The sequence below is a fragment of the Muntiacus reevesi genome, chromosome X (genome assembly GCF_963930625.1).
Source record: "Muntiacus reevesi chromosome X, mMunRee1.1, whole genome shotgun sequence".
NCBI lineage: Eukaryota > Metazoa > Chordata > Mammalia > Artiodactyla > Cervidae > Muntiacus > Muntiacus reevesi.
The window spans coordinates 37,546,311-37,569,767 of NC_089271.1; the positions used below are offsets into that span (position 1 = coordinate 37,546,311).

General features: G+C 42.8%; 1 pseudogene; it reads right to left on the minus strand.

Moving 5' to 3' along the window:
• Positions 1-524: 524 nt before the first annotated feature.
• Positions 525-22,980, minus strand: LOC136154432 (transcription factor AP-2 gamma pseudogene; annotated as a pseudogene).
• Between the last annotated feature and the right edge of the window lie 477 nt (positions 22,981-23,457).

A 23,457-nucleotide genomic window follows, 5' to 3' on the forward strand; every position in this document is an offset into this window, starting at 1 on the left:
TTTTGAACAAGGGGTTTAAAGTGCATCAAATACCACCTATTAACCACTTGTTATGCCTTCTATGGTATGTAAGATGAGACTGAAGAAGCTATATACTTTTACCTTAACACTGAAAGTTATTGTTGATCTGAATCATATCAATTTGATATTTCAACAGCCAAGTGTGTGTGGGTTTTTGCTAGCCCGGGGAATTTATTTAAAAGGTTCTAAAACTTGTACCACCACTTTCAGAGAAAGGAAGAATGGAGTTCCACAAAAAATAAAACATAAGCTTAATGGGTAAAGAAGCAGCACTTATCACCTTCTGACATCTCGTCCAGAGTTATGGAGACACGCCAGCACTCCTTAATTACTAAGGAATTCAGGTGGGCATGTGAAGACCTGGAAATCAACTGAGGCTTTTTTCATAGGAAGGTGGATAACAACTCTGTCCCCCAGACAAGCGAGGTGCCAGTCTGCCCTGGTGGAGATGGCTTGGGAGTCCTTTTCCTTCTAGACTGTTTGACCCTTGGTTCACCACCATGTTACTTCTTGTGCTTCCCCATCTTCTCTAGGGTTGTGCTAGAATTGGCTGGACTGTGGTCTCCAGGATGGTGTCTGACTCTCAGGGCTTCTTTTTTTTTTTTTTTTTTTTTTTTTTTTTAATTATTTTATTAGTTGGAGGCCAATCACTTTACAACATTTCAGTGGGTTTTGACATACATTGACGTGAATCAGCCATATAGTTACACGTATTCCCCATCCCGATCCCCCCTCCCACCTCCCTCCCCACCCGACTCCTTAGGGTCCTCCCAGTGCACCAGGCCTGAGCACCTGACTCATGTATCCCACCTGGGCTGGTGGTCCGTTTCACCATAGATAATATACATGCTGTTCTTTCAAAACATCCCACCCTCCCCTTCTCCCACAGAGTTCAAAAGTCTGTTCTGTACTTCTGTGTCTCTTTTTCTGTTTTGCATATAGGGTTATCGCCACCATCTATCTAAATTCCGTATATATGTGTTAGTATACTGTAATGTTCTTTATCTTTCTGGCTTACTTCACTCTGTATAATGGGCTCCAGTTTCATCCATCTCATTAGAACTGATTCAAATGAATTCTTTTTAACGGCTGAGTAATATTCCATGGTGTATATGTACCACAGCTTCCTTATCCATTCATCTGCTGATGGGCATCTGGGTTGCTTCCATGTCCTGGCTATTATAAACAGTGCTGCGATGAACATTGGGGTGCACGTGTCTCTTTCAGATTTGGATTCTTCAGTGTGTATGCCCAGAAGTGGTATTGCTGGGTCATATGGCAGTTCTATTTCCAGTTTTTTAAGAAATCTCCACACTGTTTTCCATAGTGGCTGTACTAGTTTGCATTCCCACCAACAGTGTAAGAGGGTTCTCAGGGCTTCTTTTATGTAGTTCTGCAGGGTAGGCACAGCAGCACAGATGGCCTGGTTGCCAAATCCATGGGTAATCAAGCTGAAATGAGACAAGCAGTTCTGGATGTTGGTCTCTAGGAATGGGGTGGGCTGGTTGTTCCCACTGGGAGTTCAGTCTTGATTGAGAAGGTCTGTGAATCCTTTACACACGTGATGTGTAGCCAGCAGCATACCCTTCCTAGCTGCCATCACATGCTGTCCTCCGAGATGAGGTCTGGTTAAATACTACAGCCACGGATTTACTAGGAAATTCTGCTTTGCAGACACAGGCAAAGTCCTAGGCCAAACGAACAGCCTCACCTTCTACTAAAGATGTCAGGAGGGTGATGTGAGGGGTGATATGAGTAGTTTTCTGTCCCTTGGCTGAAAGATTCAACTCATTTTGTCCAACTTCTCCTGCAAGGACTGGCCAACATTTTTACACTTGGCTTTTCGAAGAATGCTTACTGGGGCTTCCCAGGTGGCGCTAGTGGTAAAGAACCTGCCCACTAAAGCACAAGACTTAAGAGATGCAGGTTAGATCCTTGTTTCTTGGGTGGAGAAGATCTCCTGGAGAAGGAAATGACAACCCACTCCAGCATTCTTGCTTGGAAAATCCCATGAACAGAGGAACTTGGAGAGCTACAGTCCATAGGATCACATAGAGTTGGACATGACAGAAGTGACTTCACACGCACATGCAAGAATACCTACTAGTAATGATGCATCTAAGTACTCAGGCAGGGACAGTCACTCAGGACTTCAGCAACTGTCACTTTGTATTTCCATGCAGAGCTGCAGATGGACAATCTTCCAGGGACCAAGCAGAAGACCTTACTGAGATATATCAGAGCCCCCACCCACCAGTTCCTCCTGACGAGGCAGAGTCAAGGGGTTCTTGGTCATTGAAACAGGACCTTTGCTGAGTAATTGTCTGATCATGCAGAAATAGATGCTGGTTGTGGACACACTGCACTTGTCAACATCCTGCATCTCCTCCACGTGGGGTCCTGGTTCTCAGCCAAGCTCATGGTGTCCAGGGTGTGCATCACCTTAAATTTTTTTTAATAAAAATTCTTTAAGTATGATGACAAAAGAGATGAAGAAAATAGGCCAACCCAGGAACAGAAAGAAATGAGATATCCACAATATGTATGTCAAATGAAATAATCCTCAAGTCAAAAAGGCATTATTTGGGATAAAGTAACTTGTTACATAGTATTAAAAAGGAAATATATGTACATATCTATAACAGTCATGAATTGGAACACATCTAGCAGATCTTCTAAATATATAAAGCAAAAAGAAGAAAAAGCCAATACTGCATAGAGAATTTTAAAACTATTTTTTAAATTTAAAAAATTATAAAACTATTCAATTAGTGGAGAATTTTAACACACCTCATTCAGAGAGCTATAGATTAAGAAGAGGAAAACTTAAGTGTATGGAAGAGTCAAACAACACAATTGACAAGCTTGAGCTAATGGATTATGTAGAACCAGACCCAACAGCTTGTGAATACATACTTTTCTCAAACACTGGAGACTGCTTACAAAAATTGACTATATACTTAACTATAAAAAAACTCTCTAAAGTATTTTTTAAAAGTCTCAGAAATGTCAAATAGGACTTTCCATGGTGGTCCAGTGGTTGAGAATCCGCCTGCCAGTGCAGGAGACAGGGGGTTTGATCCCTGGTCTAGGAAGATTCCACATGCTGCAGAGCAAATAAGTCCATGTGCCACAACTACTGAGCCCACGTGACAGAACTCCTGAAGCCTGAGCACCCTAGAGCCCATGTTTCACAACAAGATAAGCCACCGCAATGAAGGGTAGCCCCCATTCACCACAACTAGAGAAAGACCGCAAGCAGCAAGGAAGACCCAGTGTAACCAAAAAAGAAATATAATAATTTAAAATGTCAAATAGTATCTCACTACGAGGCAAAAATTGATATAGCAATCATTACACTATCTTACATCATCTACCATTTGACTTATTTAGTGTTTGTTCACACATGCATGTGTATATACACCAAATGCACATATCTTTGGAGAACAGATGGAAAGCTTTCTAAAAAGAAAGGTTATTTTTTCCTGTTTGCTCGAGATACTGTCTCGTATGATTCACCATCCATGTGTTGCTATTTTCATTGTGTTTTTCAGCTGTTCATCAGAAGGGTGGTGTTGGAAACATTTATTCTACATATCTATGAATGAAATTTGTGAGCTCTCAGTTTGACCTCAACCAAAAGTTTTGGTAGCAGGATGAAATGGAGGATAGAAGACAAAAATTAGAGTTCTTAAAAATATTTTTTCTTTCTTGTCAACATATTTAAACAGCCTCATTAGTTTTGTAGTCTAAGAAGAAAATAGCTGGAAAAGAGAAACTGATTTCTTTATTAAATACTCTCTTGATATTAGAACTGTTAACTTGATGGCCTAAGAGAACCCGTGTTAGCAGAATGATGGCAAACAAATAATGAATTGAATCTGACCTCTTTCTTTATCATAGGATGAGTTGCTGTATTGATATGGTAGGAAGACGCTTCTGCTCATTTTTACATCAAACTCAGGACAAAATTCTACCGTTCTGAAGCCTATAATTACTGCTTTGCATGTATGACAAGTTTAAAAATTAGGACCATGTTTTTAAAAAAGTTTCAGATGTTACAATTATCAAACAATATTCTAATGGTACGTGATGGGGGCTTGGGAGGAAAGACCTCGTCTATGTTACAGGAAGCTGAAGACATTCTCTAGATCTGTCCCATAACTATAGAAACTTCGGGGGCCCTAACACAATTTTAGAACATCAACGCAAAACTTGTATAATAGTATCAATTGATACACAATGTTGAGACTTGTAAACCTATTATATTGAGCTGAGTTGAGACCATAAAAAGAATGCAAACCTGTAATTGTACACAAAATACATATAAAGACATGAGGCAGATTGAGTGATGCTCATTAACTTCTCCAAGACCACTAGTTGGTGAATGACATCTCAGCATTTGATTCTAGGTGCCCCTTCTTCCAAGGCTTATATTCTTCCTACTTCATGATTTTGCTATATGCTCTACAAGCTGTATATTCTGAGGTAGGAATTTAACTCACTTGATACATTTTGCATCAGTACCAAAATCCTTATTTACCTTGCAGAAGAAAACCAATATGGGCCAATATGATTGTATCATTTAAATCTCAGAAGTAGTTCCACTCTCCCACGTTTGGAAATATGTGCGAACAATTTAATCAAATTTCAGGTAGCAAACCAAACTTAATTGAACATAAACTAACCTTACTTTTTAGTTTGCAGCAATTGAGCTCTCTCACTTCATTTACTCACTTATTTCTTCCCTTTTTAACAAGTACTTATTAGATGTCCATTGTGTGCCCAGTATCACATTCTATGTTAGAGAAGATAGAAGTTACATCTTCAACTGTCTTTTCTTGTGGAAATGCTTATAGTTCAGCTGGAGAAAAGCAATATACAAGTAAACACTCAAAACAACTGTAGACTGGTTCTACAACCATATAAAGATAAATGAAACTGTGTGTTGTGTGTGTGGACTTCAGAATTCAAAGAAAGCGCAATGTTGCTATAAAATGGTATTGAGGAGGTAAGGCTTAACTAGTAAGTAGAATCACTAAGACTTGATGAAGAGTATGATTTAATTCAGCTTTGGAGGGCAGCTTGAGTTTAGAAAATAGGAGAAACCAAAGTCAGAGTGTGGACCTGAGCCCTCTCTGACCTCCCAAACTAATACAGCTTTTCTTCTTTTGGTCCCTGATTGAGCAACAGACTGATTCCAAATTGGGAAAGGAGTACATCAAGGCTGTATATTGTCACCCTGCTTATTTAACTTACATGCAGAGTACATCATGCAAAATGTTGGGTTGGATGAAGCACAAGCTGGAATCAAGATTGCCAGGAGAAATATCAATAACCTCAGATATGCAGATGCCACCACCCTTATGGCAGAAAGCAAAGAACTAAAGAGCCATTTGATGAAACTGAAAGAAGAGAGTGAAACAGTTGGCTTAAAGCTCAACATTCAGAAAACTAAGATCCGGTCCCATCACTTTATGGCAAATAGATGGGGAAACGATGGAAACAGTGAGAGACTTTATTTTTGGGGGCTCCAAAATCACTGCAGATGGTGACTGTAGCCATGAAATTAAAAGACACTTGCTCCTTGGAAGAAAAGCTATGACCAACCTAGACAGCATATTAAAAAGCAGAGACATTCCTTTACCAGCAAAGGTCCATCTAGTCAAAGCTATGGTTTTTCCAGCAGTCATGTGTGGATGTGAGAGTTGGACTACAAAGAAAGTTGAGTGCCAAAGAATTGATGTTTTTGAACTGTGGTATTGGAGAAGACTCTTGAAAGTCCCTTGAACTGCAAGAAGATCCAACCAGTCCATCCCAAAGGAAATCTGCCCTGAATATTCATTGGAAGGACTGATGCTGAAGCTGAAACTCTAATACTTTGGCCACCTGATGCCAAGAACCAACTCATTGGAAAAGACCCTGATGCTGGGAAAGATTGAAGGTGGGAGGAGAAGGGGACAACAGTGGATAACATGGTTGGGTGGGATCACTGATATGATGGACATGACTTTGAGTAGGCTCTGAGAGTTGGTAATGGACAGGGAAGCCTGGCATGCTGCAGTTCCTGGGGTGGCAAAGAGTCGGACATGACTGAATGACTGAACTGAACTAAGCATCCATCACATTTTCTGAGCACTTACCAGACTACCTGCCTGGTTTCTAATAAGCAGAGTCTCTGTCTTCTTATCTAAGCATCTCTGGCACATGGTACATTTCACATTTATCAGTGAATGATTAAATGGCAGTTGAATTTTGGTTGAAGAAGGACTTTGTTGGGATATCATGTATTCTGATTTTAAATACTTTGTCAAGTACCTATTTTACAGTCCTACTCTGCCAAAATATCATTGTATATACTAAGTGAAAATTATATATTACTGCCTCATTTTGTTTCTGATATAATTTTTAAAAAACAATGTTGTGTCCTCCTGGGCACATTTCTGGAGAAAACCATAATTTGGAAAGATACATGTACCCCATGTTCATTACAGCACTGTTTACAATAGCCGAGATATGGAAACAACCAAAATGCCCATCGAAGAATGAATGGATAAATATGATATGGTACACACACACACTGGAATACTACTCAGCAATAAAAAAGAATGAAATAATGCCATTTGCAGCTATATGGATGGACCTAGAGATTATCACTAAGTGAAGATAGCCAGAGAAAGACAAACATCATATGATATTGCTTATATGTGGAATCTAAAAGAAAAAACACAAATGAATTTATTTCCAAAACACAAAGTGACTCACAGATACAGCAATCAAACTTGTGGTTACCAAAGGGGAAAGGAGGGTGGAGAGAGATATAAGTTAGTAGGCTGGGATTAACAGATACTACTATGATAACTAACAAGGTCCTACTGTATAGCACTGGAAATTATCCTCAATATTATATAATAACCTATAAGGGATAAGAATCTGAAAGTGTGTGTATATGTATATATGTGCTGTGCTTAGTCGCTCAGTCATGTCTGACTCTTTGTGATGCCATGGACTGTAGCCCGCCAGGCTCCTCTGTCCATGGGGATTCTCCAGGCAAGAATACTGGAGTGGGTTGCCATGCCCTCCTCCAGGGGATCTTCCTGACCTAGGGACTGAACCCAGGTCTCCCACATTGCAGAATTGCAGGCGGATTTTTTACCGACTGAGCCACCAGGGAAGCCTGTGTATGTTTATATGTATGTGTGTGTGTGTGTGTGTGTGTGTGTGTGTGTGTATTGACTTGCTGTGCTATACACCTGAAACTTACATGATATTATAAATCAACTATATGTCAATTAAAAAATTAAAACAATGGTGTGTCTTTTTCTAGGTGTTGATTGGGTGGCTTTTATCTGCTTTAGTTATCCCAGGGTTTACGACTTTGCCAGATTTGGAGACTGTAATGGACATATTTATGTTCTCAGCTAACAAGACCCATAAATGGAAACTTTAATGAAGGTTTTTATTTTTTAAACCAAATTTTAAAATTGTAATGTTCAGTATATAAATGAGAGCACATGTGCCCTGCCAGTTACAATAACACTACTTTTCCTATTGTTTACTTCAGCCTCTTAGATAATATATGCCTGGATAAAGACAGTTTGAGAAAGCAGTCCTTGGAAATTTAGTGTAATACTTACCTAATGGTTAATGATCCTGCAATAAATACATCAAACCTGAACATTCTTGTCAAAGCTTCTAGTTGGGGGCAAGATCATGATGCCAATATAGTTTTTTAATCTCTCCAAGTCACCTCATAGCAACTAAGATAGCAAAAGAAACAGTCCACAGGCAACATCTTCAAGCAAAGCAAGTGACTGGTATGCCCATGAATTCCAGAATATGGGGGAGTGAGTCCAAACTCTGACATCAGCAGGATCCCTATGGGTTTAATAGCTGTGTGAGTTTAATAGAGGGAGGATAAAGTGGCGTTCTGATCATCTTAGCAGACCCAGGACACAGAAATTGTCAACAAATCCTTCCAAAAGAAGTACTCCACTTTGAGTGGAATGTTCACTAGGCAAATCTGAGAACAACCTGAGAAACATCTTCATAGTTTCTATTTGCAAGTCCAGAAAGAACTACAAGAACCCACTAAAGGCTGTCATAGAGTACTAAGGTAAATTAAACCTATAAGAACTTCAAAAATACATAATAACATCTCCCATCCAGAAGAACTGAGACTCTCTCTGAAAAAGAAGCTTGTTGGGAGTGGAATCTGAATTGAGCAAGCTAGAAGCACTGGTGGGAGACAGAAAGTTTTCACACACTGGCCAGGAGAGGTTCTGAACTGGCTACAGAAAGACCATGGTTTTTAACAATCCCTGGCAGGATCAGTTATGTAATTTGCAGAGCACAGTGCAAAGTGAAAAGCCAGAGCTCGTTGTTCACAAGTGATTAAAAATTTCAAGATGGTAACGGGAGAACATGAAACCTGGAGCAGGACCCTGTGCGGCTACACAGGCCACATATCCATGAAACCAGCCCTGCTCTGGAGCCAAAGTAGAAAGGGAGCCCTCGAGCAGGGAAGCTAGAAAAGCAGCTCTGGTTTGCCTCTTCCCTATTTAGCACCCCTCTCCTAAACACACAGGAAAACCCATCTACTTTAAACATGACCAGTGATTATGATCAAACCTTTTACAATGATATAATAAGGAAAAGGAGGCGAATTTCCCTGGTGGTCCAGTGAATGAGAGTCTGTCTGTCAAGGCAGGGGACAGGGGTTCGATCCCTGGTCCGGGAAATTTTGCACATGCTGCAGGGACTGATCCTGCAACTCAACTACTGAGCCAGCATGCCCTTGAGCCCATGCTCCACAACAAAAGAAATCCATCATAATGAGAAGCCCGCCCAAGCAACTAGAGAGGAGCCCCACCCGACTCCACAACTAGAGAAAGCCCGTGTGCAGCAGCAAAGACTCAGCGCAGCCAAAAGAATAATAATACTTTTAAAAAAAGAAACAAAGGAAAAAAGAAAAATCAAATAACATGCCAACAGATAATGAAGGCACAGCAGAAAATTATGATACAAAACCTTTCAGGTAATAATATAAAATGAGGTTAAAAAAAAGTAGTAAAGCTATGGAAAAGTGTTATTCAATGGAAGTTCTTTTGCCCCTCGCCCCGTGAGACCAAACAAACCAAAACGTCAGAGTTTGGAGCAGGAGACTGAGTCGTTTGTGCTAAAAAAAAACAAAACAAAACAAAACTCCAACTTCCAGAAGGTTGCAGCTAAGCATTTTCAAAGGTCAGGTGACAGTGGGGTGTCCAGGGTAGTGATCAGTTGGAGCACAATTCTCTGATTGGTTGATGGCGATCACTTAGGTGCCAGAAGGCCTGGGGGCCAGCGGCTCAGGATCGTCAACTAGTCAATTAGTTCCACTTGGTGATGGTATTAGCATCTGAAAAACTCAGACAATATGCATCAGATACTATTACCCAGGTACTTCAGAGAGGAGCTACAGAAGAGGATGTGTGTGTGTGTGTGTGTTGGAGGGGGGGGGTCTGTCCTAGGAAGGGCCTGTAGGGTTCTGCTCAGTTATAATTCCTCCCTTTACTTTGTACCCCTCAATCTCGAGGAGAACAGGTGTTGGACAAGAAAGGGAGTAATGTGAGAATTCCCTGGTGGCCCAGTGATTAAGAGCCTGCCTTGCAATATAGGGGACACAGGTTCAATGCCGCGGGGGTAACTAAGCCTGTGCGCCACAACGAAAGATCCTGCATGATTCAGTGAAGATTCGCTGAAGTGCTGCAGCTAAGTCCTGATGTGGCCAAGTACATAAATAAATAAATATATATATAAAGAAAGGGAATAATACTTTGGATAGAGGTTCATCGTAAACTCGGCAGAGAAACTCGGTTTCAATCTCCAATCCTGTTTCATCCTTCCCCAAATCTTTCAGGGGATGGGGAGAGAACTCCTCTGGCTACTCCCTGCTCAAATGGGGTGTAGTCCTATCTCAACTTGGGGAACGGATGTAACCAAGCAGCACCCTATGGGGCCTTCCCCAACAGACCCCTCCCCTACATCCTCTGTTTTTAGTTCCTGTCTGAGGTACCTAGATAATAGTATCTGATACATATTTCCTAAGTTTTTCAGATGCTTAAACCATCACCAAATGGAAGAAATTAACTGCTTGATGATCTGAGCAGTAGCCCCCAGACCTTCTGGAACCTAAGGATAGATCACCATCAACCAATCAGAGAATTGTGCATGAGTTGATCACATACCATGGGACACCCCTCCTCACCTGACCTTTAAAAATGTTTTGCTGAAACACTTTGGGGAATTTGGGAGTTTAGAGGACCAGCTGCTTGTCCTCCTAATATTGGCACCTTTACTTTTTTCTTCACCACAACCTGGTATCATTAGATTGACTTCACTGCATGGTGGTGAGTGGACCAAGTTTGGTGCAGTAACATGGAGACAGAATTGGAAACATTTCCGAGTTTCAGGTCCTAGATCCACATCTTGTATAACTAAAATCTCAGTCCCTTGCTGCTGCTGCTGCTGCTGCTGCTGCTAAGTCGCTTCAGTCGTGTCCGACTCAGTGCGACCCCATAGACGGCAGCCCACCAGGCTCCCCCGTCCCTGGGATTCTCCAGGCAAGAACACTGGAGTGGGTTGCCAGTTCCTTCTCCAGTGCATGAAAGTGAAAAGTGAAAGTGAAGTCGCTCAGTCGTGTCCGACTCTTAGCGACCCCATGGACTGCAGCTTACCAGGCTCCTCCGTCCATGGGATTCTCCAGGCAAGAGTACTGGAGTGGGGTGCCATTGCCTTCTCCCCTTAGTCCCTTAGTCCACCCTCTTGGAGCCAACCAACCCAATTAGAAGTAGCTGGAAGAGTGACAACTGAAACTTAATAGACAAGTGTTGGGCTGCATCCCACAGGCTTACAAAGCCTGTACTTGCCCAGTTTTAAGACTGAAGAAAGGGCCTGGAGACAGCACCAGAGACATCAGTGGGTTAATGGGTGGGGGAGCTCACACTTCTGAGGCAAGATCCTGGAGCAACACCCCACCATGTGAAGCAGATGGTGCGCAGGGCATGGTGACAGTTTCTGCTCCCAGGGAGAAGGGTAAATGACCAGTTCTAGGGTAATTGACTTCAGTTGGGCTCATCAGTTACCAGGAAAACCAGTATAAGAACAGTCAGTAGTTGGGGTCTGGGACAGGTATGCAAGAACGTCAGTCATGTGGGTCTAATACAGGTGAAGCAGGCACTGGTTGGGCAGGGGGTGTACAGAGAGCAAGACAGCAGCCATTTTGAGTAACCTGACCTTACACCAAGATAGATGTCATTTCCTGAAGACTTCAAGAGAATAAGTCTGAAAACCAGGCTGGACCTGGCAGTTTGGGGGAGACTTGTAGCCGGGGAGCCAGTTGTCTACTTTTGTCTAAGCTGATTTTAACTTCTGATGTGGTATTAACATATACATAACAGGAGCTGATGGTCACTACACATGTCTCCTTTTTTCTGCTAACATCTGATCCGAAACAATTTTATTGTCTAAAAATTTAAGAGTTACAAGAGAAGACCTTGAGATTGTAAGCTTGCAGCTGCCATCTGCCATGAGACGCTGCTTTGAGAATGGCTGGTGGGGTCCTAAGTATGACACAACTCAGAAAATTCGAGTTCTCAACAATATAGGAACATGCCAGAAATCATGTCCGTAATAGCAACCTAGTTTTACCTTGAATGTCTGAACCACAGCTGCTCCATTTTGATTTTCAAATGCATTCCCCATCTCAAGACCCAAAAGCAGATGTACAGTGCATGTTCAAAAGACTATAAAACAGGCTACTTTGATCAGCAAAGTTTAAGTTAAACCAGGTATAAGCCAGAATTACTTCCCCACACCTCAAAATGTGTGGATTTTCCCATCATTTTCCCTTTTGATTGCAAGTTCCCGAAGGGTTTTAGAAAACATTTTTAAAGGCAAGATGCTCACAATCATTAAGTAGTTAATTTCTTCCATTTGGTGGTAGTTTTAGGAACTGAAAAATCAGGGAATAAGCGTCAGATACAGATGAATCAGGCTGCCAAGGTGACTCAGTGGTAAAGAATCTCCCTGTCAACGCAGAGCCATGGGTTGGATTCGATCCCTGGGTTGGGAAGATCCCCTGGGGGAGGAAATGGCAGCCCACTCCAGTATTCTTGCCTGAAAAATTCCATGGACAGAGGAGCCTGGTAAGATATAGTCCATGGGGTCGAAAAAGAGTTGGACATGACTTAGCGACTAAACAACACAACAATAACTAATGTATTATCTGGGTACTTCAGAGAGGAGCTAAAGCAGAGGATATAGGGGAGAGGTCTGTCCCAGGAAGACCCTCATAGGGTCTTGCTCAGTTACAAAAGCAGTGCAAATCAAAAATGACAAAGCTCTGAAATGCTCTGGCTAACCAAAAGGAGGGTCTGAAAACAGCTTTCAGGACTTAGGGGCGTATGAGCAGATAAAGAAAAAATAAATTTCAGAAACAAAGACTCAAAGTAACACAGGAGTAGACTCCATGTGAAGTACAGTAAGAGAAATAAGGGATAAGAAAAGAAAATGAAACAAACAGAAATAAAATCCTTCTGTGAAAAGCAAATTTCACACCCTCTAACCACTTGAATCCTACTTGACAAAATACATGAAGTTTGTTTTTTCTCCTTTATTTGTTGAAGTTTGATTAATCTTACCCAAAGAGGTTATAGTTAATTAATTTTTAAAAAATCCAGTTTCAAGGAGATATTCCAGCAACCAATTCTGCATCCATATTCTTTGCAATTCATTAGATAATTTGAAAACATTAACAAAAACATTTTTAATCTGCTTTTCAAAGGGAACATCTGTGTGTTATTGTTTGTGGCAGTAGCTTTGTTATAGCAAGTGAAACATCTGGAGAGACTTGATAACTTGTTGACAGAAACTCCAATGCAAAATGTAGGTAAACGGCAGTATATTCTCACTGGCTCAAATAAATAAGCCCAGCCAATGGGATTGTCCTAAAGTAATACATTTTGGAACATGGGAGTACTTGGGATCTTTATCTCTGAGCTGTTTCTTGTAGTGGGTCTAGATCTGGGGCCAACATTGGTTCGGACCCAATTTAAAAGAATTAGAATTAAGACCTTTTAGCTTCTGACTTTTACTCTGAATGTTAGGAGTGGCTTGTTCAGTCTCTTTAGCTTAACTCCCTGTTAGAAACAAAGAAAATCCAAGTCTTAACAATCTAGGTTGTTTGAATCCAGGTTAATGGAAATTTTTAGTCTTTCTTTTTAATACTGATTTTTAGCTCACTTGATTATTAGAATAGGTTGGATAGTATTCTCATTCACCAGTGAACAGCTTAGGGGTTCAGAGATAAACAGATGAACAAGTGGCCTCTAAGACCCCAACAGGTAATTTATTGACCATTCTAACTTGATTACAGCCTAACTAGGTAAGTAATGTAAGGTGCTTAGCAGTGTGTGAAGCCTGGGCTAAGACCTCAATAAAAGTTGAATCTAAGTGTAGAATAACACTGATTATCAGCACAAAGGCCATCTCCTCCTCCTTTCTTGATGGAAGAGAACCTCTCATCCCAGAGACTGAAAATGCCAGCTTCTCACTTTCCAGCCTCCCTTGCAACTAAGACAGGGACATGTGACTCAATTCTGGCCAATAATAACTGAGGAAGGGGGCTTCTGGGGAAGACTTCCTCCCTAATAAGAAATACTTCATGAGTAGAAACATCTCTTTTCTTTAGTTGGGCAATATTATGTTTGCACTCAATGCTTGGGACCATGACAGCCACTTTGCAACCATGAGGGGACATGCCTAGGTACCCTGAGGGGGACAGAGCAGAAAGATGAAGGGAGTCTGAGTTCTTGGTGCCATTGTAGAGCCACTGAACTGACTCTGATCCCGCCCACCTCTGGATTTTTTGTGTGTATTAAATAAGTCAAAGCTATAATTTTTCTAGTAGTCATGTATGGATGTGAGAGTTGGACTATAAAGAAAGCTGAGTGCCGAAGAATTGATGCTTTTGAACTGTGGTGTTGCAGAAGACTCTTGAGAGTCCCTTGGACTGCAAGAAGATCCAACCAGTCCATCCTAAAGGAAATAAGTCATGAATATTCATTGGAAGGACTGATGCTGAAACTGAAACTCCAATACTTTGGCTACCTGATGTGAAGAACTGACCCTGATGCTGGGAAAGATTGAAGGTGGAAGGAGAAGGGGACAACAGAGGATGAGATGGTTGAATGGTATCACCAAATCAATGGACATGAGTTTGAGTAAACTCCAGGAGTTGGTGATGGACAGGGAATCCTGGCGTGCTGCAGTCCATGGGGTCGCAAAGAGTCGGACACGACTGAGTGACTGAATTGAGCTGAACTGATTAAATAAGAAGTATCCTAGTGGTGAAGCAATTTTAGTTGGGTATATACTTATGTACAGCCAAAAGCTTTACTAATACATATTAAAGGAGCTCTCTCCTTTTCAAGTATCTCACTAGAACCTAAACCCAGTTTTACTTTAATATGCTGAACAAAATGTGCAGAAGTTGCCACTGAAGGGAACGGGCCCTTTCCAAACCCTCTCTCATTTCCACATTCACCACTGAGTGTCCTCAAGTCTTCTTCACCCACAAAATTGAGATGGTTCTTCTTTCTCAACTAATTAAGTGTTTATGATGACTAATTGATTTGTGCCCCCCCAATTAAGGCATTAGAAAATACTTTTTTAAATGGTATTTTTCCATATGAGCTCTGCACATGCTGTGTTGTAATTTATGGATGTGCTAACACGGGAAAGGACAGAGTGATCTGTAATTCACTGGCAGAGCCCTGAGAGGCTGTATAATGTCCGCCCCTCCCCATCATCACACGAGTAATAACCATCAAGCCCACTGGTGGGCACTGAGGGACTTCCTTGCTTGTGAGCTTGTATCCCATATTGGATCTAAGCCCCCTGCCCAACAGCCTTTGGTGATGACATCCTGAAGAAATCAGCACAGTGTCTCACTGAATCCAGCCCAGATTGAAAAGTAATGAACAATTACAGGATACCAAATTAATATTTAATGAAGATGTAAATTATTAGAGTCAATACTGAATTGCTCAGTGGAATCTATTCCAGCCAGAGAGAGCAGCAGTGGTCTGTAGAGGCAGGAACTGTCTTTCTTATGAGCCATTGTTCTCTAACTTCTCCCCAGCTCTAGCTGAGGCCTTGGCTCAGATTCCCCTAACAGCTGACAGTTGCAGCTCGATTGAAATCAATCTTAGAATCCTCCTAGCCATTTTATTCCTAATTTCCTTCTTTGTCCACTCTTTCTCTCTGTTCTCTCTGTGCATGCCGAAACAAACTCCGTGGAGGGTTTCTGACATTAGACTTGCCAACTGCCAACACTCTGTCCCTGTGTTACCTGGGTGTCTGCCCCGTTGAGAGGGACATGATGACTCCAGGGCAATTCCACACCTTTGCAGAGTGGGAAGAGTGGCTGAGCCCGCTGTGTCAAAAGAACCTGCAAATTCCTCAGTCAGAGCTGGGGGTGGGTGTGAAGGTGCTGGTCCATGAAACTACATGGGACACAGGGGGAAGAGGCAGGGGGGAGAGAATCTCAGGCTGCAGGGTGTATGGAGAATGACAGCTGGTTGTGCAGGACATCGAGCCCCTGAAGGGCCAAAAGATGCCCAGGGCTGTGTCTGTTGCTCAGTATACTCTCAAGCCCCATTCAGAAGACGTGATAACAGCACTAGGGGCTGGAAGCAAAAATGGTCTCCCAGGAAAACAGTTTGCCAGCCAAGAGCCCCTGCACTCGCCCAAGCTAGGGACTGAGAGATGAGGAAGTTAGCTCAAAGGCTTCTCTGCTGTTTTCCCGGTTGGTCTGGCCAAGAGCCGCTTCTTGGTCCAGTAGGGATAAAGAAGACAGCACCTTTGCCAGGGCACAAGTCCTCCAGCAGTCGGGAGAAACGGTTTCAACACGTTGCAGGCTGAACTCCATCCCCAGGGCAGCTGGGCCACGTGTAAGCAGTATGGAGCCCACAAGTGAAGCCATCTAAGTCCCAGAGGAGGTGGGCTCTGCTTCCTAGGATCATGATTGATTGTGTCCACAGCTGTGAGACCTCCTCTCGCCCTACTGGAGCCTCAGGGAGCCTCGGCGCAGGGGAATCCCCAGGATAGCTGCAGCCACTGGGGAATACATGCTCCGGCTCACATACCCTCTCTCCCCGGCCGAGAATGCTCACTGCAGACTGGAATGTGAGAAGGGCTGCTCCGTCACTCTGTCATCACCTTTCAGAGCTGTTACTGCGCTATGTGGTAGCTCAGCAGGTGGCTTTCTGTCTTAACCTATTTTACTCATGAAGACTGATTCTAGGACTTACAAGGCTCTCAGTCCCACACTAATTTCTTTCTCTCTCTAAACAGCCTTGTGAAGGCTCAAGTGAGCCCGTGTGTCACAGAAGATGAAATGTTTCCCCCTGCAATGCTAGAAACCACTCTAGGTATTTCAAACAGAGAGGGGTTAACACCAGTAGCTGATTATGTGGGTCACAGAAGAGTAAGAAGCCAGAGTGGTCTATCAAGCAACACAGAGATTGTTGTTGTTTAGTTGCCAGGTTGTTTCCAACTCTTTGCAACCCCATGGACTATAGCCTGCCAGGCTACTCTGTCCATGGGATTCCCCAGGCAAGAATACTGGAGTGGGTTGCCATTTCATTCTCCAGGGGATCTTCCCAACCCAGGGATCAAACCTGCCTCTCCTGCATTGGCAAAACTTTAGCCATATTCTGTTTGTAAGAAGGGGGTCATTAGGTATAGCCCACACTCAAGAAGAAGGGATCACCAAGGGCATGAATGGCAGGAGGCAAGATCTTAGAGGCTGCCCATCACAGGATTGTAGCCACAGAGGCACAGGCAGCTTTTGGTTTGGGGGTCCACAGCTTATGCAATCTGGGGAGCCCTTGAAATTTAAAGCATTAAAAATTACAAATATAAAATCACGGTCAGGTCCAGTAACTGGTGAAAGAATAAACAAAGTGGGGAAGAGCCATAAAATAGAATACTATTTGGCAATGAAAAGGAATGAAGTACTGATTCATACTACACCATGGATGAACCCCGAAAACATGCTGTTCAGCGAAGGAAATCAGTCACAAAAGACCACATACTATTTGGCCCCATTTATATGAAAATGTCCAGAACAGGCAAATCCAGAGAGATAGAAAGTAGATTAGTGGTTTCCAGGGCCTGGAAGCCAGAATTGACTGAAAAGTCACAAGGGAAATTGGGGGTGGACTGTGGTGACATTTGCGGAACTCACTAAATTTACTAAAAATCATTGAACTGTACACTGACAATGGGTGAATTTCATGGTTTATAAATGATATTTCAATAAAGCTGTTAAAAAATTATACACACAGGGCATTGGAAGAGGCCTGTGCAAGGGAGAGGCCCTGGAGCTTAGGCTTCAATAACTTTTTAGAAAATGTATCTCTGTGGAGGAGATAGAGCTACTGCAGAGACACCGCCTCAGGTGGAAAGGGGAGGAGGCGATCACTGGGCTTCTTCCTTCCTTTCTCCCTGCAGTCTCCCGCCTGGGTCTCCTATTGCCCCGACCTGCCCAGAAGCCAGGGAAGTGGAGTGCTGTGGAGATACCGAAGGCTGGGAGGAGATCTGAGAGCAAAGAGGCAAATGACAGACTCGTGGGCCCCATCCTGAAAGGCTGCCTCCACACCCCAATGCCAAGGTAACTTGAACCAACTCTATCTTTTGACGTTGAGACATGTCTCAAGAGGAAACCCATAGAAGGCCCATGTTTCCAAATGAAGACCTAAGCTGTTGATTATTTATCAACAAACAGTATAGACCACTGGGTTGGTTGGTTCGCTTGACCTAAAGGCTCTAAATCATTTTTTCATGCACATATATATGGAAGGATGGAGAGCAGGCTTTGGGTGGGTAGGAGGAAGGGAACAAGGAGATAACTCGTGGAAGGAGAATATTGGATGTGTTAAATACTCAGTATTGGATGTATTGTCCTGGCTGCTTTTCTCATTTAGTGGTTGTAGGCAATAGGTAACAAGAGCAGGGCTGTGGGAGCAGTCAGCCCCAGATGCAGGCCAGAAGAGAATTCATTGTTTGTAGAGAACTTAAAAAAATTAATAAAACCTACTAAAAGTTGGCGTCTTTTATTATCAACATGTCCAAGTAATTCTAAACAATGTAAGTCATAATATTCCTCCCCTCATATCCCAAACACTTTATTAAAGTTCTAAAATTGCTGAAGTTACTGTTGAACTTTAAATAATAATATATAAGCTTCAGATGAGCACATTTTCATTACTTATCCTGTAAGAAACATTGTTTTCTGCATGGGAGGTGATGCAGAGAGCCCCAATTATATAGTAGGTGATGGACACAGTGATATCAGCTACACACACATTTGATTCTAGAGTAAGATTGTGTTGGTTTGAAATTGTGTGGGCTTACCTGGGCTGAAGTTTGTGTCTCTAGTCCTGGCGGTACTACAGATTCCTTCATTCAAATGGGGGATTCAGAAACACGATAGCACAGTGACTGTGAACATGAAGAAACAGAAGTTGAGTTGCTTCAATCTGTCATTCTAGGGGCAGTGACTCTGAACCATGAGGGACTTACTCTATTGGACATGCTTTTTCATGTGGTTTCCCCCACCTTCAAAAAGACATTAACGTATGACAACCTATATGAGAAAGGAATCTGAAAAAGAATGAATATATGTGCATGTCTAACTGAATCACTTTGCTGTACCCCTGAAACTAACACATAGTTGTAGGTCAACTATATTCCAATAAAATTTTTAAAAATACATTAACATAAATAAAACGTGAATCCAATTAATTGTTTCTTTTTCCTTTTGGCACTATTTATTTTTATTTTACTTGTATCTTTATTCATTTAATAATTTATTTTTTATTTTTATTCAATTTGCTATTTCTATCAGAAGGAAAGTTCAACAAAAGCTAGATTTTCACTCTCTGTGTTTCTTTGTTGGCCATTATAATAATTTGTTTTATTTCATAATTATTGCTGTAAAAGATTTTATCATATAGAGGAAGTGTGTGCTCAGTTGCTTCAGCTGTGTTCGACTCTTTGCAACCCTATGGGCTATAGGGCACCAGGCCCCTCTGTCTATGGGATTTCCAAGGCAAGAATACTGGAGTGGGTTGCCATGCCCTCCTCCAGGGGATCTTCCTGACCCAGGGATCAAACCCACGTCTCTTATGTCTCCTGCATTGGCAAGCAGGTTCTTTACCACTAGCACCAGCTGGGAAACCCGTAGAGGAAGGGAGATTTAAAAATAATGTGCTCTGGGTATTCAAGTATTGATAGGTACGTGATGCATAGAACCGAAAGGTATCCTCCCCATAAACAAGGAAACTGAGGCTCAAAGAGGTGGAGAAATTTGCTGAAATCCACAAAAGTAGCAAGTAAGAGACCAAAGATTCAAACAAGATTATATAGTCAGCGGGAAACATGTATTCTTTACATGTATGAACTCATTTGGTACTAACCACAACCAGTATCATTGTTCCCAATTGACAGAGGAGGGACAAATGACTTGTTCAAAGGCAGAACAAGAATTTGAACCCTGGTAACACTGCTGACTCAATGGACATGAATCTGAGCAAACTCCAGGAGATAGTGGAAGACAGAGGGACTTGATTTGCCATCACAAAGTGTTGGACACGACTTAGCGACTGAACAACAACAACAAAGCATTGCCTGGAAGCAACCTGTGTAAACTCTTACTCCGGTCTTCCTCATCAACCGAGGTTCCCTTCCAAAGTCATGCTCAGTTCCCATGGCTGCCGCGCTGTCCTCTCCACCATCAAGTCCCATCAAGAAGGAAATCTAGCAGACGCATGTGGGTGATTTCTAAGGACACAACTGCCATCTGGTCTGAAGTTAGCTCAGCCTGGCTGTTCACTTGGTTTACTTTGAGAAGGGAAGGATGAGATAGAAGACTGACTTTTTAGACATCGATACTTGGGGTTCTAAGATATATTTACCTCCTACAGACTCAGATGTTTTGGCAAGCTTTCATAAAGGTTGAAGCAAAGTACATGGTGCTTCCATCACAGGTAATACTGACCTGCAACACTAGATGGCAAAATGGTGCTATGTTACTGTGCTGTGATCTGAAAAAGCTTGGTATAAAAGTGTTCCCCCAAATCCAAATCCATTGAACTGTCCTTTGAAAAAATGTTTATTTTTGGAAAATAAAGTTCTATGTGGAGTTAATATCTTATTTTTAAAAAATCATTGTTTAGAAATGCCCTATTTTGGACAGTCTCAGTCGCCTAGGCTCTATCAAGTAGGTAAATATATGTCTCTTTGCCTAATGGCCAGCTGGTCAAAAGCTACCTCCTAATTGATCAGATAAAAACGGGAGGATAACAGAAGATAATGGAGATAGTACAAAATGTACTTTCAAAAGCTGCATGTTAACATAAATGTGACATAAATGTGACAAATGTATATGGCACAGATGTCATCTGTCATGGCCTCTTTTGTGGAAATAAACATAGAAGCCAGTAACAAATTGGACACACTGCTCTTTCTCATTTCATTCATTCAAGAATAAGCACTTCTTATGTACAAGGCAGTTGTAGGCAGTGCAGAATACAAAGAGAATTTTCTTCTGGCATTTAAGAAATCTGTGTTCTAGAGGGAGACAAAAGACAAATGTGCCACTACTGTCAACCATCAGACCCTGAATCATTCATTCTCTGGAGCCTTACAGTTAGGGCTGCTAGTCCCTTCTTCCTCCCTCACCCCCTGCAAGCCGTGGGGACCACCCAGGGTCCTGTGGGCAGGCAGCACATCAGCATATCAAGACTGGCTCCATCCAGGGGCTCTGCGCTGAGTTGGTATTGCTCTGTGATTTGCCTGGGCAGATCAAATCTAGCAAAGTCCCTGCTTGTCAGAAATGCAGAATAACTATCAGTAGGAGGGAGGGGGGAATCAAGGTGTTCAGCTGTTGAGGAGAATTTGTCCAGGAAGTTTTCTAGAACATTGCAATGGGGAATGAAGAGAAGATGAAACTGTGGTTTGGTTGGTAAGCTGTGTCTGACTCTTTGTGACCCTATGGACTGTAGCTTGCCAGGCTCCTCTGCCCATGGGATTCTCCAGGCAAGAATACTAGGGTGGGTTGCCATTTCCTCCTCCAGCGGATCTGCCCGACCCAGGGATTGAATCCGTGTCTCCTGCATTGCAGGCAGATTCTTTACCACTGAGCCACTTAGGAAGCCCCTGAAGGTGGAATTATAGGCCCAGAATATTATCCACACAGAGGCAGAGAGCTCTGTCTCGGCCAGGGGAACCTACAGGGATTAAAGCAATGGTCCTTAAAAGTATGGTCCAGTCACCAGCCTTAGCATCTCTAGGAAATCGTTAGAAATGTATATTCTCAGGCTCCACCCTAGAGCTACTGACTGAGAAACTTCGGGGGTAGGGCTGAGTTGTCCCTGTGTTAACAAGCCATTCCTGCCATGTGATTCTGATGCATGTTTAAGGTCCAGATCCACTGGGTTAGATGATGGCCCCTGCCAGGGAGGGGTGATAGACAAGAGAAGCTAAGCAGGGATTAGACCTTGAAGCGCTTTGTGCTAGGGAGATATTTTTTTCTGTTTGTTTTATCTTTTAGGCCACATGGGAGCCACTGAGGGTTTCTAAGGAAGGAAATGGTCAAAACAAATCTGTGCTTCCAATCCATCATTCTCAGGATGGCGTGGAGGAGGATGTGGAGAGAGAGGAGATACCTCCCCACCACCACCACCTTCAGAGCATCACTAGCTTGTCTTCTGCCTTCCCCACAAAGCCCCACCCCTGGCTCTCTTTGCTTCTTCTGTAGCCCTGTCTCCCAATGATCTCACCAGCTCTCCTGGTGTCAGCCATCCCCTCAGCAGGTGACATCCAAACCTACTTCTTTAGTCTGTATCTTGCACCAGGCGGACTGATTCGACTTCCTGAATGTCCAGCTGCCATCTCACACCCAGTACAGCTGAACCTGAACTCACCATCCACACACTACAGCTTTTTCTCCTGCCTTCCCACTTCTGTTAGTGCCATGGCTGTCTATACTGCCATTTGCTCAACAGCTGCCCTGGGGGGGTCATCCCCCAAACTTCTTCAAACCCAGGCTGACAATCACAGCCTATTCAGCATTCTAGGCATCCTCGGCACATACTTTTATTTCAACACATTGACACGAGTGCTGGGGTCTGAGGGCGAGCACCTTAAGGTTAAAAGAGGCTCATTTGCATATGCATCAAGCTGGCACGCAGCAGAAAAGCTGGACAGGGTAGAATTAGGATTTTTAGTGAACAAAGGAGTGAATTCCACCCCTTAAAGCTGAGGGTAGAGACAGACCAGAGAACAGTAGGGAGATGCATGTGACGCCAATTCGTACGGTGATAGCAAACCCATAGAGGGTCCCTGGTAAGCCCTGAAAGAATGCACAGCTCAGGGGCATGGGGAAAGATTGGTTATGAGGAAGTGGGAGGAAGTTACAAGAAATGACAGAGGGAGTGGGTATGGAAGCAGAAGCAGCAGGTATAGATGAAACTTTCTAGAAGACTGGGGAGGAAAGAAAGGGAGATGGGCTAGCATTTCATAGGAGAAGGAAGAGAAAGGGAATGGTGTTTGGGCAGGGTCTTGTTTCAAAAGGTAGGGGAAACTTTGAATATGCAATTCAACAAAAAGCAAAAACAAAAAATCAGTGGAGTAGGAAAGACTTAAGATGACAGACAGGATTGAGGGAGTGCTCAAAAATCACAACGGCCAGGCTCAAAAATCACAAAAATATTCTCTGCTTCTTGAGGTGAACCAGAGTCGATTCTAAACATGACATCATGGACACAGAGGAAGGGGCTGGTCTTGGAGCAGAGGATACCTCTCCACGGTGGAGAGCAGGCGGGCTGAGTCAAGGCTTTCTGAACATGTCATCGCTGAGGTTGGTGAGGAGAGGTGGAAAAAGATCCGGAGATGTTGAAGTGGTGAGAAAGACAAGTCAGCAAGTTCACAGAGCTGTCTTGTGATGCTGGGGAGGGAAAAATGGAAGCAGGAAGAAGTGGGTGGTCTTTGAGAGAATGGAAAATGTTTAGAACTTGCAGAATTTGATTGGCAGTCAGTAAGAGGCCCCAGATACAAGCTTCCCAGCAGCATCCACACTGGGCCCACACCCTGAACTGCCTCCGTTTCTCCCCTGCCTGTTGGAAGCCTTCTCCTCTTCAAGCCCCGGCAACAAAGTCACTGTGGTTCTGAAATCTTCTTTGGGAGCCCATCCCCAGGCACAGCTGTTCTCAATAATAATAACGTTTATGTAGTGTTTTACAGCTTAAAAGCAATTACGCATACCTTTTCTTACATACATTATCTTAATTAACTACTCTCTCTTCTGTAGTTATATAGCACTGTGTTCCT